This window comes from Rana temporaria, chromosome 9 (assembly GCF_905171775.1).
Source record: "Rana temporaria chromosome 9, aRanTem1.1, whole genome shotgun sequence".
Taxonomy (NCBI): Eukaryota; Metazoa; Chordata; class Amphibia; order Anura; family Ranidae; genus Rana; species Rana temporaria.
The window spans coordinates 43,942,027-43,957,633 of record NC_053497.1 but is presented as its reverse complement, the minus strand read 5'-3'; the positions used below and the strand labels follow the sequence as shown (position 1 = coordinate 43,957,633).

The window sequence follows — 15,607 nt, the reverse complement described above, 5'->3', positions numbered from 1 at the left end:
CTGCAGGCCTATTTAGTTTGAATTCTGCTCATCTTGCGAGTCAAGAACCGGGTCAGAAAAAAAAAAAAAAAGTTGCTCGTAATTCAAAACACTCTCAAACCAAGTTGCTCTTAAACCGAGGTTCCACTGTACCTTTCTCCAAACCCCCAGAGAAGGTGTCTTCCAGAAAATACAGCCCACAATATGAGGACCATGAAAAATACAACCCACAATATGGACACTAACCAACAGGATGGAAGCTGGAGAAAAGAATACATGGAGAAACACCCATTGGGTCATCTACCAGTCTAGTCCTTTTTTATCCTCAAAATAATTGTAATCTTATATCCGATTGTTTGAGAAAAGTAGCAACTCCAGTTTTTCTTTACTTTGTGGGAGGTAAGAGGATGCAGGGGTTTAAATCTGATGACATTTCAAGTAACAGATACAGCTGAATTAAACCTTCTCCAAACAAAACAATGGGTGTATATAATGTCAATGCAGAAAAGAAAAATGTCCTACAAATGCTTCTTCTAACCAGTCTTACAGAAAGCCACAGGCTAGTTTCACATTGTGAGAAACTGAACTAACCCTTTTCTCTCAGAATATTAAAGCTGAGTTCCACCCAAAAGTGGAAATTCCACTTGTTCGACTACCACCCCCCCCCCCCACCTCTCCGGGGCCACATTTAGCACCTTTTCAGGGAGGGACGTTGGAATGGGCACCTGTTTTTGACAGGTCGGCTTCCCCACATCTGGGAGACGGGGCCACAGCGCAGTCTCTCAGAAGTTTGGCCCCCCTCCTCTTTCACCGAAAAAAATACTAAACACTAAAATCCTCTATATGAGCGTTTCTTTCTGCCAAGGTAACTGGCGTTTTAAAGCCCAGTGTGCATAGAGCTTAAAGGGTCTATAAAGGAAAACATTTTTTTTGCTGAAATGACTGTTTACAGGGTATAGAGACATAAAAGTTAACTGATTCCTTTTAAAAATTATTAAAAATAGATTAAATTCAATCATATAATGTGCCTGCAGTTTCACTTTTGTTTTTAAACTGGTTTCATGTTTATGTGAAGTAAAGAGACCCACAGAACAAAATCAAACAAATCCAGGGCAGTGTTTTGTTTTTAAAATGAATCTGATTGGTTCTGAGGAGTTTTAGACACACAGTAATGACAGCTTAGACCACCGTGAAAAGCTCCCAGTACCATGGTTATAAGGAGCCAGACAAGCAGCAAGTGTGGAGATCACAGCAGAATTACAGCTACTTCAAAGCAAAAACGAACAATGAGGACATGAAACCAGTACTGCAGTAAGGTGAAGGAAGCTATTTAGCTAAAAAAAAAATTCCTTTAGTGATCCTTTAAGGTTCTACTCTGCATGCCTTATGCTACTGGAATGTTACCATGGCATCACTATGAGGTTTGGTTGTCAGACAGTTGGATGTGACAAGTTGAAATGAGCAATTTCCGTGAAATGCATTGCAGTCAATAGGGATTCACCATTTTTTTGTTGCTTCTTTAACCACTTCCCACTCTGCGGCTGACTATTTACGGCCGCAAGGTGGTCAATATACGGCCTTCGGGCCGTGCGACACTGGGGGGCGTGCGCCTGCCGCATCACACAGGTACCGATGTGCGTGCCTGGCAGCCGCGATCGGCAGTCACAGAGCCAGGGACGTGGAGCTCTGTGTAAACACAGAGCTCCACGTCCTGTTAGGAAGAGGAGACCAATGGTCCCTTGCACATAGGGACAACCATCAGTCCCCTCCCCCCACAGTAAGAATCACTCCCAGGGTACATATTTAACCCCTTGATGCCCCCTAGTGTTAACCCCTTCCCTGCCAGTCACATTTATACAGTAATCAGTGCATTTTTATAGCACTGTTCGCTGTATAAATGTGAATGGCCCAAAAATGTGTCAAAAGTGTTCGATGTGTCTGCCGTAATATTGCAGTCGTGACAAAAAACGCAGATCGCCGCCATCACTAGTAAAAAATAATAATAATAATAATAAAAAAAAGTAATAATTCTATCCCCTATTTTGTAGGCGTTATAACGTTTGCGCAAACCAATCACTATACGCTTATTGATTTTTTTTTTTTTACCAAAAATATGTAGAAGAATACGTATCGGACTAAACTGAAAAAAAAAAAGGGATATTTATTATAGCAAAAAGTAAAAAAAGATTGTGTTTCTTTCAAAATTGTCGCTCTATTTTTGTTTATAGCGCAAAAATAAAAACCGCACAGGTGATCAAATACCACAAAAAAAAAGCTCTATTTGTGGGAAAAAAAGGACGTAAATTTTGTTTGGGAGCCACGTCGCACGACCGCGCAATTGTCTTTCAAAGCGACGCAGTGCCGAAAGCTGAAATTTCGCCTAGGCAGGAAGCCCAGTGCCCAGTAAGCAAGTTACATTGTTACAGCTTTGACCAATGTAACTAGGCATGTGCCATAGCCAAGACCATCTTTAATGTTGATTGGACCCTGGGCAAAAAAATTCTTGCAATTTTTTGCTCTCCACGTGCTCTGAGACATACAATAAATATCAGCTAAAATTAAGATAATTGTATTGTATCATATCAGGCAGTGATTGCGATTGTTTGCCAGAGGTTACAGTATATCATTATCACTTACTGACTGGTTGCTAGAGGTTACAGCACACATTACGGCTCACTGATTAGTTGGTAGATGTTACAGCCCATGATTTCTTCTTGTTTTGTTGCTAGAGATTATTGTACAGTAATACTGCTCACTGATTGGTTGCTAGAGGTTACAGCACATTATCTCATTGGACAGGAGTCATTGGACAGGACGAACCCCCTAGCAACCAATCAGATTTCTGTTTACAAAAGTCTGATTCAGAGATCAATATAGCTTGGTTGCTTTGATTTACTATAGTTGCATACACACTCAGTCTTACTGATTAAACTTAAAGGGTCACTAAAGGAAAAAATATGTTTTGCTGAAATGACTGTTTACAGGGTATAGAGACATAATAGTTAACTGATTTATTTTAAAAATGATTAAAAATAGATAAAAACCAATCATATAATGTGCCTGCAGTTTAGTTTTGTTTTTGCTGTTGTTTCCTGGTTCTCTGATGTACAGAGACAAAGAGCCAATAGAGGGCAGTGAAGGTTTTGCAAAACGAAACTGGATTGGTGCTGAGGAGTTTTAGACACACAGTAATCACACCTCCTTGATTAGTCACCACAGTGAGAAATCTCCCAGTACTGTGGTTATCAGGAAACAGACAACCAGGAAGTGCCAAGAACAGAGAGGAATTACAGCAACATCAAAGCAAAAACGAACAATGAGGACATGAAACCAGGACTGCAGTAAGGTAAAGGAAGCTATTTAGCTAAAAAAATAATTTCCTTTAGTGACCCTTTAATGTGCAATACACAAAAAAATCTGCAATATTAACAGCTGTATATATTTACTGTCCCTTTAAGCTGTAGAATCACCTTTAACTTTAACAACCTTTATCACCAAAAACAGCGCTCAAAGCTAGGGCTGGGTTCTAAGCCGACTGCCAATTCCACACGTCTCTCTCTATTTTTTTTACTTTGGCATAAGAGTTTACAAACTGCATTTCAAAGCATTAGTACAAATAAACACTAAGCTTTAAATAATGGTTTATTATTCATTATCATAACTGGGCTATGCTAATAAGCTTTTATATACATAGAAATACAGTCACACCCGTGTTATAATTATGTCCTTACAAGCTTGGCAATCCGGTAGGTCAATGTTATAACCACATGCACTGTACCTCTAGGCACCGTACACACTAGTGCGACTTCTCTTCCCGCTGCCATCGCTCTGCAATGCAGAACAATGGAAATCACATTATTCTCTATGGTGCCAATTCACATAAATGCAACACGGCAGTGTCTTTTTTTTGTCCCCGTAGACTTCATTGGGAGAGCATAAAAAAACGCATGTACATGCAGTTTGGCCCATTTTTGGCTAGGGCCAGCTATACACCGAGTGAATTTTGAACTGTGCGGGGCGCTGTTGGCACCCTTTTACCTGACATCTTTTGATCTGAAAGTTGAAGGAGCTAGGTGAAAAATAATTGGCAGAAAAGTGACTGGGTCCAACCGGACGCAGCCACCATTCGGGTATTCTGACAGCCGTTAATACCTGTTGTGAACATACAAGATGCGTTTTGATGCATTGCCATTGAATTCTGTGGGCCTCCCAATGCATTTTTTTGTTGCATTGGGTAGATATGTTGACGTGCATTATCATACATTTTAATGTGTTTAATGACACGCATTCCCAATGCGTTTTTGAATTTAGAATTTGGAGTGGGTAGGTCTAACAGCCACCAACCAAGGCTTGTTACTACTTGTTGCCAACATATAACATGTGTTTCGATGCGCTGCAATTGACATCTATAGGTGTCCCAACGCACTAAAACCCAAAACACGCTGAACTGGGAACAGACACGTTTTATTATTGGGAAGTTGGACACATGCATTGTAGCGTGTTGCAAAGCATGTGTTAAAACACAGCAATATAAACAAGACCTTAAGGCTACTTTGACACGGAGGTGCTTTACAGGCGCTATAGTGCTAAAAATAGTGCCTGCAAAGCGTCTCTCCTGTCACTCCAGTGTGAAAGTCGGAGTGCTTTCACACTGGAGCGGTGTGCTGGCAGGACGCTAAAGTCCTGCAAGCTGCATCTTTGAGGCACTTCAGGAGCGGTGTAACACTGCTCCTAAAGCGCCCCTGCCATTAAAATCAATGGGCACTGCCACTTTGCGGGTGCTTTCAACCCTTTTTCGGGCTCTAGCGGGGGTTAAAAGTGTCCTGCTAGCAGCCGAAAAGTGCTGCTAAAAATACCGCTGCTTTACTGCCTGACGCCCGTCCGCCCCTACATGTTAAATCTAAAGCTTACCATACACTGTTAGATTTTTGTCCCTGTACAATTAATGACTCGACAAATGTCATTCGAAAGTACTTCAAAATTTTGCTTTTAACATTCCATTTTAGAACAAACAGACTTTGAAAACCACATACGCTGTTAGAAATTTGTCTGTTTCAGAAATAGTTTCCATTCTGCTCCAAATTTTCTCGTCACTGCTGTTGAAAACGAATGTCGACCTGACCCCACTAATGATTAGAAAATCAAATGAATGTTCTTCAAATGATAATTTAAGGAAATTCTACTAGCATATGGCCAGCTTTATATGAGGCTTTAGTAAATAGGTTTAAAATAACTTATGCCGCGTACACACGACCGTTTTTCGGGTTGTAAAAAATAAAGTTTTTAAGGGTCTACAAAAAACGACGTTTTTTTCAACTCGATCATTAAAACAGCCAACACACGATCGTGAAAAAAAAAGCGCGGTGACGTACAACATGTACGACGGCACTATAAAGGGGAAGTTCCATTCGGATGGCGCAACCCTTTGGGCTGCTTTTGCTGATTTTGTGTTAGTAAAAGACGATTCGCGCTTTTCAGTCTGTTACAGCGTGATGAACGTGCTTACTCCATTACGAATGCTAGTTTTGCCAGAACGAGCGCTCCCGTCTCATAACTTCTGAGCATGCGCGTTTTTTTCCCGTCGTTAAAGCCCACACACGAACATTTTTTACAACATTAAAAACGAAACGTTAAAAACGTTGTGAAAAAATAGAGCATGTTCGAAATTATTAATGCCCATTTTTTAGATCATGAAAAATGCTCTGGAGCCCACACACGATCGTTTTTAATGACATTAAAAAAAAACTTAATTTTTTAGAACCCGAAAAACGGTCGTGTGTACGCGACATTAGACTTAAAATGGCTCTAAAGGCAGAAGTTTTTTTTAGCTTAATGCATTAAGCTAAAAATCCTTCTGTGTGCAGCACACCCCCCGCCCCCTCCCCCCCACTAATACTTACCTGAGCCCATCTAGATCCAGCGATGTTTCACAAGAGCCCTGGCTGTCTGGGACTCTCTCCTCATTGGCTCACTGGACTTTGACAAAAGGGAGCCAATGGAAGAGGGAGAGAGGGGATGGGGCCAAGCCGCAGCTCCATGTCTAAATGGATACAGAGCAGGAGCTTGGCTCGGGTGCCCCCATAGGAAGCTGCTTGCTCTGGGGGTACTTAGCAGGAGGGAGGGACCATGAGCTTCAGGAAGGAACCATAGAAGAGAAAGATCTGGCTGCCCTGTGCAAAACCACCACTCAGAGAAGGCAAGTATAACATGTTTGTTATTTAAAAAAATAAATAAAAATCAAGACTTTAATATCACTTTAAGCCAGCTATAGATCGAAATTCGGCTGGTTTAGCAGAGACCGGATGAATTTTGATCTATCTATGGACGTTCCTGCTAGAGTGTAATATTTTAAATTGATCTGTGCTGCGGCCAATCAGCTGCAGCACTAATCAGTATATTCTCATACCTCCCAACTTTTTGAGATGAGGGAAACCTATTAACAAAAGTATGTAGCCATATGACACGCCCCCTGCCACGCCCCCTTAAAAGGAGAACTATACAAAATAAATGTTTAGGTACACCCACAAGTTTTTTTTTTTTTTTTACCACTACTAGTCCTTTATACTGTCTTTTGAAACTTACAAATGCAGAAATTAAAAAATTGGATGAAAGGTTTAGGCACTGGGAAAGGAAAAACAGTAAACCAACTTTTATAACAATAAAATGCGAGATATGACACAATAAACAAAAAAATGTTGCGCTGAAAATCTCAAAATAACAAAAAGTCCAAACTCTACTGAGCAGTCCAACTGACAAAATCAAAATACTGCGATGTTTGATTCAAGTGCTTGTATGTACCGTAGATAATCCAAGAATATCCCCCACCATGTGACGTCACCAACATTGAAACGCACCTCCGGCCAAATGCAGTACTGCACACCCCATTAGCTTGAATTCTGCTTGTTTTGCTAGACAACACTCAGTTTGCGAGTCAGAATAACAAAAAAAAAAAAAGTTGCTCGTTATTCAAAACATTTGTTAACTGCATTACTCGCAAACTAAGGTTCCACTGTATATGAAAATCAAATGATCGTTCCTCGCACAAATGTTCTTATAGTGTGTACCCTACTTAAAGCAACGCTTATACAAGGTTCATGGCGTGTATAATGTCTCTGTTAGGTAAACACGGCCCAGCCGGGGTTCCTATCGCTGTTTGATATCAAAGCAGAAAGCCTTGGTAAATATTTGCATTGCAGGTCAGCTGCTGTAGACGGGAGACGAGTGAGTGTTGCAGGATGTACACAAAGATCCATTATAATTGCCTATATCACTGCTCTGGATAAACCAGCAGCTCTTCCTGTACTGTAATTAGCAGCTAAAAGGCGGATTACCATAGAGATGATGTAAATACAAATAAACACGATGTGATATTGTATAACTGCTCACTTTACAGTAGATATAATTAGCTGCACAATGGAAAAAAACTGTGGGCACAGCAAACTGCCATACTCAAGTGTGGTACACACTATTCGTTTTTTGTTTTTTTCCATTCAACTCATTGGGCCGAATGAAAAAAAAAAACGGAAGAGCTCAGGAAGAGCCGCGGTACTAACTATGCAATGTTAGTACAGCAATCTCCCCACTGAGCTATTGTGTTCGGACGGGGGGGTGGCTTCCCAGCCAGAACACTACGGTCAGCGCTCTGGTTGAGAGTACTGATCGAATGATGATCGGCAAGCTTTTTTTGGTCATGCTGGCTTCTGTCCGACCTGCTGCAGTACACACAGGCTAAATGTCGGGCAGCTTCTATTGAACCGGCCGATGCCGCCCAATATTCTGCCCATGTGTACAGCACTTAATCAACTTCAGAGGACCACAATGGCGCTGTGTGATGTCATAATCCCTGTGTCTCAGCTACTGTGTATTTTCAGCTAGTACACATGCCGGATCTGATCTACTAAAGCAGGGATCCTCAAACTACAGCCCTCCAGCTGTTGTGGAACTACACGTCCCATGAGGCATTGCAAAACTCTGACATTCACAGACATGACTAGGCATGATGGGAATTGTAGTTCCTGAACAACTGGAGGGCCGTAGTTTGAAGACCCATGTACTAAAGAGTGAATTTTGCTTGTGTTTAAAGTAAACACCCAATCACACGAAGACGCTATTAAAGGATTTGCTCAGATGGGCACTGACAGCCGTCTTGCATGCACACTTTTTTGTTATTGCACCTGCATCTGCCCCGGGCTATGTGCAGGCAGCCTATAGAGGTGACTGTAGACGCAGCAGCTGCTCAGACACATGTCAAAAATGTACTTGCAGGCAGGAGCGGGTGCATGGATCCAAATTAGGGTGACCACGTGTTCCGGATTGCCCGGGACAGTCCCGCATTTTGCAGGTCTGTCCCGGGCACATTCATTCCAGGACAATACAGTGTCCCCGGAATGAAACTGACACAGCCACCGCCCCCCCCCCCCCCCCCGGGCCAAAATGATGCCCCCAAAAAAAGCCGCCACGTCACCACTTTACTCACTGACAGTACTTGTCCTAGGCCTGGAGGAGCACAATCCCCGCCCCCTGCTTGTGATTATAGAAATCATAAATCACGGCTCATGTCCAATCTCTATGCTGTGATTTGTTACAGCACCAGCTGATTTTTGGGAAGGGAGGGTGTCCCTGAATGGTAGTTTGGAAATGTGGTCACCCTAATCCTAATGCACACTGGGATTGAGTTACTAAAACTGGAGAATGCAAAATCTGGTGCAGCTGTGCATGGTAGCCAATCAGCTTCTATCTTCAGCTTGTTCAGTTAAGCTTTGAGAATAAGCCCAGGTTCACACTGAGCTGCGGGAATGACGCTGAACTCACACGATTTCACTCCTGCATGTCAGTCCCAATTTCGGACGCGATTTCACTCCTGCATGTCAGTCCCAATTTCGGACGCGATTTCAGAGACATCTGTGCGGGTTTTTGGTGGGTAAAGAGCAGCTGCTTGGTTCATAAAACTACAAGGCTCCTTCCCAATCTCTTATTTCATCCAAATGCTATGTACAAATTCTTATCGACATTGTAATGTTTACATGCTTGGGGAGCATGGAGTTCCTTGTCGGCACCTGACTAATGTAAATCATCAGAAATAAAATACTACGTGTTCAACCCATTCATATCCTTGGAGTCATTATTATAGCATTGAACAACCGTTGTCTTTCCATACTTGATGTCCCATATTTCCGTGACTGTGTCAGATAACGAGTTAAGACTTAATGGTAGTATCTATATCAGGCAAGGTGTTTAGCATCTCTGTTCAATGACTATTGAAACAAAAGTCAATTAGCCAAGTTGATAGTGCCTCACAGAAAGTGTATTGTTTTTAGAGAAGAATGCATACCAAAACCAAGTTGTTGTTTTTTTGCATCCCCCTTTGGGAGATATCCCTCACTTCCTGACCCAGTGACAACTGTCACTACCCTCACAGTTTCTCAGTTACTTAAACAGAAAGCAATAAATAATAATAATAAAAAAAAAAAAAATGAGTTCCCAATCCTTCCCTAGTCTGTCTACAACTCAAAGCGGAGGTCCCACGGCGATTTTTTTTTTGTTTACCTCATTTCAAATCAATACTCACTGTTTAGGTTTTCTAAAACATCCTCAGTCCGTTATCGTTCTCAAGGATAAGTTTTAAAAAGTGCAGAGGGATGTTTCCATTTTGCTTGTGGGCAAGTGAAGCCCACGAGCACCTATTTCCTGGATGCGGTGAATGCTTATTTCCCAGTATTCACTGCTCGATCCCGCGAATTCTCAGTGTTGACGGCGTGCAGCGCCGTCAACACTGAGGGTTGCCATCACAAAGGGTGGCATCGTCGAATTTCCCGCCCCGTTGTGATGGCAACGAAAACAATAGTTACTTCCTGTTTCTAAATCACGCGCAATTTCACTGAGTCAGTGCGGCATGGGACAGTGTGGCGCCAAGGAATGCAGGAAACACGTCAACTCCTGGGGGAGCGATGGACCGGAAGCAACACTTAAAACATAAATAATAAGGTATTTAAACAGCAAAAAAAAACATTTAAGAGTGACATTGGAATATATATGTAATTTACTGAATGCGATAGGATACAGTTGTAAATTTGGGTGGAACTCCGCTTTAATAGAATTTTAAGATCCCCTTCAATCACCGTTCAGCAGGAACCAGCCAGAATGCGAACCATGTATGGGCAGGCTGAATGTACAAAGTAAAATCAACTTGGGTAAAACCAGCATACCGGGTTTTCCCTGCGATTATCACTATAGCTGCTAGCAGTAATCACAGTGTTCTCCTAGCGGGGATGGCTTCATCTGCAAGAAGACAATGGCCTGGCAGGAGGGATTCCCACATCAACGCTGTTGTGTTGATGGGGGAATTTTAGCAAATTTCTTTTACTGCAACAAAAGAAATTTGCTCCATGTATGGCCTTGAGAGACAGGGGAGCAGGGAAGTGCAATTACTACATTAACCACTTAAGACCTGGACCTTTATGTAGGTAAAGGACCTGGCCAGTTTTTGCGATTCGTCACTGCGTCGCTTTAACTGACAATTGCGCGGTCGTGCGACGTGGCTCCCAAACAAAATTGGCCTCCTTTTTTCCCACAAATAGAGCTTTCTGTTGGTGGTATTTGATCACCTCTGCGTTTTTTATTTTTTGCGCTATAAACAAAAATAGAGCAACAATTTTGAAAAAAAAAACAATATTTTTTACTTTTTGCTATAATAAATATCCCCAAAAAAAGATATAAAAAAACTTTTTTTTCTCAGTTTAGGCCGATACTTATTCTTCCTATTTTTGGTAAAAAAAATAAATAATCGCAATAAGCGTTTATCGATTGGTTTGCGCAAAATTGATAGTGTTTACAAAATAGGAGATGGTTTTATTGCATTTTTATTAATTTTTTTTTTTTCACTACTAATGGCGGCGATCAGCATTGTTTTTCGTGACCGCGACATTATGGCGGACACATCGGACAATTTTGACACATTTTTTGGGACCATTGTCATTTTCACAGCAAAAAATGCTATAAAAATGCATTTTTTACTGTGAAAATGACAATTGCAGTTTGGGAGTTAACCACTAGGGGGCGCTGAAGGGGTTAAGTGTGACCTCATATGTGTTTCTAACTGTAGGGGGCGGGGCTGGACGTGTGACATCATTGATCGTGTTTCCCTATAACAGGGAACACACGATCAATGACAATGGTACAGTGAAGAACGGGGAAGCTCTCCTCGTTCTTCAGCTCCGGAAGAACCGATCACGGGACACTGGCGGCGATCGGGTCCGCTGGTCACGGAGCTTCGGACCAGGTCGCGTGCACGCGCCAGCGGCGCGCGACCCCACGGCTGGGCTTAAAGGGCAACGTACAGGTACGTGGATGTGCCCAGCCGTGCCATTCTGCCGACGTATATCGGCGTGAAGGGGTCCTTAAGTGGTTAAGTAGTACACAGAGACTGTATATCTAATAAATACAATATGGTGCCATCATGTACCGATATATTTACAAGCCCACACCTCCTTAACGGGGGCACAGACGACAATAAAACCCAACAAGGGTTCTCATCCTTCTCCACTCTATCCAAAACTAAAAGAAAAACGGTTTTGCCTTTAGTTATACTTTACCATTGCTCAGTAGATGGTGATGAAAAGATTAAACGTATAGGCAGTTACGATGCGCTTACAGTGACCATGCATAGCAGTAATAATATTCAAGTAATATATATAATATACAAGTAACATTGTACTATGAGCAAGGGGATATTTGAATATGTCTAGGTGGGTAGCATGACCTATGCGTTTGTAGTGACCATACATAGCAGAGCTCCCAATTGTACCTGATTTCGAGGGACTGTCCTTTGGAGCAATGTCCCTCTGTCCCTCATTTGGGTCTGATCTATATAGTTTTATATAAAATGCACTTTTTATCTATCAAAAAGTGTTTGGCAGTGCTAAACTTTTCATCCAATTTCTAAATTGCTGCATTTGCAAATTTCAATATTATAAAAGGAATATTAGTGGTAAAAATACACTTGTGGGTTTAACCAATCTTGTTCTTTTTGTACTATGCTTCTTTAAGGGGGTGTGCCAGGGGGTGTGTCCTATGCCTGCATAATTTTGCCGATAGGTGTCCCTCATTCCCATTCCAAAAAAGGTTGGGAGGTATGTCCATAGTAGTCAGTAATAATGTAACACTATGACGTCAGAAAGAGGACAATGGAATATTCCTAGACAGGCAGCAAGACTCATGGAACTGCGTAGACCATGCACCGCAGTAATGCTAAAACATATACAACCATCAGGAATGCATTTGAATATATTCAGGTGGGCAGCATTACCCATGGGCTTGCAGTGACAATGCAGCAGTATTTTTTTAACACTATGCCACCAGCAAGAGGGCATTTGAATAGGTGTAGGTGGGTAGCATGACCCATCCATCCAGTGACCATTCATAGCAGTCATGATATAACACTATACCGTCAGGAAGATGACAATTGAATATGCCTTGTCGGGTAGCAAGACCCATGGACCTGTGTTGACCATGCATAGCAGTAATGTTAAAACATTTTACAAACAGCAATGGAGCATTTGAATATGTCCAGGTGTGTAGAATGACCCATGGGTTTACAGTGAGCATCCATAGTAGTCAGTAATGATACAACACTATACCACCAGCAAGAGGACAATTGAATATGTCTAGACAGGTAGCGTGACCCATGCACCTGCGTTGACCATGCATAGCAGTAATGGTAAAATTCTATACCACCAGCAAGAGGGCATTTGAATATATCTTAGTGGGAAACATGATCCATGGGCTTGCAGTGACCATGCATAGCAGAAATCTCATAACACTACACCACAAGTGAGAGGACAATTGGATGCTCTACAGCAGGGGTGCCCAACCTTTTGAAGCACGAGGGCCACTTAAGCGACTGGGTAACCAGTAGCGGGCGGATGGCAGGTCCATGTCGGCTTTGCATATGCAGAGTGAAAACGGACACAACCCACTATACAGCTATGCATCTGTGGGTCAGTTTGAAAGCAGCCCAGTAACCACTGCAGAACAGATATGCCCATATATACACAGATTTTTAGTAATAAACTTACCTTTAATAACAGTATTCTATTCCATCCCAGAGCAGGAGGTCGCGGGCCACATCAGAGGGCTCCACGGGCCACATGTGGCCCGTAGGCCACTGGTTGGGTACCCCTGCTCTACAAGCTTTTAGAAGAGTCCAACCTGCACCTCTGCTACCTTTGTTCCTACACCAATAACAGGCCATGTTTTCCAAACACAGCCCAGTAAGTTATTCATAGTTCAAATGAAGCGCACATCAAACACAGATACATTTCACAGTGATTCCAAGAGATTTGGAAATTACATGTTAGAGGTCCTGAAAACTGGTTTGGGAATATAGATATCATTACTAAAAGACCTTGTCTATCTATCTAGATAGATAGAGAAGATTATATATATATATACATACATACATACATACATACATACACATATATATATATATATATAATAAACTGCCTCTCTCTGTATGCTGGATCTGCTGTATAGAATCAATCACTGTTCTTTCAGACCTCAGCAGGCATGTATAGGAACCTGTCTATATCACACTGAGCTGAGGCGCAGCGCTTTCCATCGGATAGGTGTAACAGCAGGTTTGCAGTGTCTCATAGAACCCTACCTTATAGCCCAGAGTCCTGTAGGGAATCCTCGGCATTAGATGCTCCTGGAGTATTGTTTCGTTGACAATACCGGGGCAGTCTCCTTCATAGGGAGGGACAGGTGAGGGCACACCTACAGGGGAGGCACACACTCAGGTTACCTGTCCCCAGGTAAGAGGAGAATCCAGTCTCTCACACGCATCCAGACCGCAGCTCATACAAACACTGAACTTAACCCCTGCATGTGTAGACAGGTGTGCCAAGGGCTGGTACAGATCGCAGTATCGGAGCCCATTCACACTTCTTGATTTAACGTGCTGTCAATATACAATTTGTGATAGTCTGTGTTGTGTTTTATTTAATTTTTTTTAACACTTTACATGTTTTTTTCTACAGTGGGATGATATTTGTTGTATCTGCATGCATTTTTAAATGCGTCTCTATAGCCTCGTACACACGATCAGATTTTCCGACAGGAATTGTGCGATGACAGGCTGTTGTTGGGAAATCCGACCGTTTGTACGCTCCATCGGACAATGGTTGGCGGATTTTCCGCCAACAAATGTTGGATAGCATGCTTTAAAATTTTCCCCCAACAAATGTGTGTTGTCGGATTTTCTGATCGTGCGTACACAAGTCCTTTGGACAAAACTCCAAAGTACAAACACGCATTCTCAGAAGCAATGCTCACCGTAACACAACATTAGCAGACGTTGCCCAAAGGGTGGCATTAAAGAGCTGGAAAAAATACGTAGTTTTGTGTTTGTTGGCCGACAATTGTTTGCCGTTTGTATGCAAGACAAGTTCATGGCCAACGCCCTTCAGACAAATGTCCTACGCTTTGTCCGACGAAAATCTGATTGTGTGTACCAGGCTTTTGGATGATGGGTTTACTAGAGATTGCACTGTAGCAAACAATATTGTTTTCTGGAAACTGTATGGGATTAATATCTGCAGTAATCAGCATATGAATTTTTCTTATTTCACATGTTAATTTATATTTTCTCCTCCTTTACATGTAGTCTATATAAAATCGACAGTTACTGGGTTTGGAACAAAATATTAAAGCGGAACTAAAGGAATCAATACTGACTTTTGGGACTTCAAACTCAGCTGGAAGTTGAAGCAGGTACGTGTCAAAACCAGGTACCCGCTCCCTCCCCCCTCTTTTCCAAAAGGTGCCAAGTGTGGCAGTGGAGGGGAGAAGGGGGCAGACAAGCTAAACTTCCCCTTTTGGGTGGAGCTCTGCTTTAATTACAAGTAGGTTAGGTCAAAGCTATAGATTTATTTATTTTTTGGGCTAAACTAATGTTTTAACCACTTAAGGACCGCCTCCTGCACATATAAGTCGGCAGAATGACACGGCTGGGCACAAGCACGTACAGGTACATCCGGTTTAAGTGCCCAGCCGCGGGCGCGCACCCCGGTCCGAAGCTCCATGACCGCGGGACCCGCAGACCCGATCGCCGCTGGAGTCCCGCAATCGGTCCCCGGAGCTGAAGAACGTGGAGAGCTGTGTGTAAACACAGCTTCCCCGTTCTTCACTGTGGCGCCGTTATTGATCGTCTGTTCCCTTTTATACGGAAACACAATCAATGATGTCACACCTACAGCCACACCCCCCTACAGTTAGAAACACAAATGAGGTCACGCTTAACCCCTACAGCGCCCCCTTGTGGTTAACCCCCAAACTGCAATTGTCATTTTCACAGTAAACAATGCATTTTTAATGCATTTTTTTGCTGTGAAAATGACAATGGTCCCAAAAATGTGTCAAAATTGTCAAGTGTCCGCCATAATGTCGCAGTCATGAAATAAATCTCTGATCGCTGCCATTAGTAGTAAAAATTTTTTTTATAAAAATGCAATAAAACTATCCCCTATTTTGTAAACGCTATAAATTTTGCGCAAACCAATCGATAAACGCTTACTGCGATTTTTTTTTTTTTAAACCAAAAATAGGTAGAAGAATACGTATCAGCCTA

The 15,607-nt window shown here is 42.2% G+C and overlaps 1 protein-coding gene across 2 annotated transcripts in view; it reads right to left on the bottom strand.

The window, feature by feature from the left end:
* Positions 1-13,897, bottom strand: part of LOC120913414 (nesprin-2-like) — a 79,626-nt gene extending 65,729 nt beyond the window's left edge. The window contains exon 1 of one of the 2 annotated variants that reach the window (XM_040323321.1): positions 13,643-13,897. The gene's annotated coding sequence lies outside the window, so the exon portion shown is untranslated. The remainder of the gene's footprint in view (positions 1-13,642) is intronic. The other variant, XM_040323318.1, reaches the window with a different exon arrangement.
* Positions 13,898-15,607: the final 1,710 nt, after the last annotated feature.